Source organism: Phytophthora infestans, genomic scaffold, assembly GCF_000142945.1.
Source record: "Phytophthora infestans T30-4 supercont1.149 genomic scaffold, whole genome shotgun sequence".
Lineage (NCBI taxonomy): Eukaryota > Oomycota > Peronosporomycetes > Peronosporales > Peronosporaceae > Phytophthora > Phytophthora infestans.
Window position 1 is genome coordinate 173,500 of NW_003303610.1, and position 1,681 is coordinate 175,180.

Sequence of the window (1,681 nt, forward strand, 5' to 3'; positions counted from 1 at the left end):
GGATACGAGAATGATTTCTACGAGCACCAAGCTAACAACATTGGCTTGGACGACTACGCGAAGGAGCTGGCATTCCTGCCGGACCTGACCGAAGAGATTAACACGACAATTGACTACACTGCGCCTAATGTTGCTGATCCTGAGCTGTCGACTGAACGCCGAGAACGTCTAGTCGCGACGCTAAAGAACCACGAGCACATCCTGATTGCTAGTGGTAACGCACTGCCGCCGCCAGCCTACGGGGCGGTATGCGATATCGACACACAGGGGCACGCCCCAATTAAACAGCGTGCCCGGCGCGTGCCGCTGCGATTTCTCGGCAAGCTGTACGAGCTGCTGCGCGCTTTATTGCGTGCAGGACTGATCGTCTTTTCAGACAGTCCATGGGCATCGCCGATCGTGATTGTGATGAAAAAGAACGGGCTGGACATCCGGCTCTGCATTGATTACAAGATGGTGAATGCTATCACCGCGATCATGGAGTATGCAATGCCGCTAGTCGACGACCTGTTAACAGATCTCGAGCGCTACCTATGGTTCTGCTCGCTGGATGCAGCAAGCGGCTTCTGGGCGGTCATGATGACCTTACGAGCGCGTAAAGTGTCGGCGTTCGTCTGCGCACTAGGACATTTTGAGTGGTTACGCATGCCCTTTGGGTTAAAGAACGCGCCGATGATCTACCAGCGTATGATTGACAACGCACTCTGGGGGTTCGTTCAACCTAAAGGAGGTTGGTTTGAATACTCGGAGAGGATGCGTTTAGCTGAAGAACAGGCTAAGGAACGTCGTGGACCAAGCGCCGAGGGTTCGTTTCAAACGAAGTTCGCGGCAGACCGCCAAGCACCGGTAGAGACCGACCCTGTACTACAACTCGTCAACAGCCCCGTCGCTGACATGTTTACGAACGGGGAATCAGACGAATCATCGCTGGTACCTGTATTTGGTCGACGGTCGTTTGTGGATGACATTTGCTTCGGTGGCGAGGATTTCGACAGCTGCCTGGCGACGCTGGACCGATTGCTGGCAAGATTTGCACAGTGTCGGATCAGCATTAGCTTCACCAAGAGCATCTTCTGCCAACCCAAGGTGGACTTTCTGTCGCATAAAATTTCGCCAGAAGGTATCAGAGCTGACCCCAAGAAGCTTGCGGCTATCACCGAGCTTTCGTTTCCAACGAGTAAGAAGGGCATGCAGTCGTTTCTTGGAGCGGTTAATTACTACAGCCGCTTCATTCAAGGCTTCGCGGTCTACGGTGCGGCGCTGTACCAGCTCAAGGATGAGGGCTTTGCCGTTGAAGGTGGCCTTTCTGTGGCACGTCGTTCCTTCGAAAAATTTAAGACGAGTGTTTCACATTCACCCATCCTCAGGCACTTCGATCGGTCGAAAGAAGTTCACGTCATGCTCTTTGCGAATGAATGGGCGTTGAGCACTACGCTAATGCAAGAACATGAAGGCAAGTTACACCCCGTACGGTTCCTCGGTCGGGTGCTTAAGGAAGCCGAGATGAACTACCATCCTGCCGAGCAGGAAGTTTTGGCGTTACTTCTGCTGTTGAAGATCTGTTACGTCCAGCTGGCAGGAAAGACGCTACATGTCTATACACGATTCTCGACGTTAGAGTGGGTGCATAAGTCGAAGTCTCTCTCGGACGCGCGGTCCAGTTCGCAGTGCTGCTATCGCA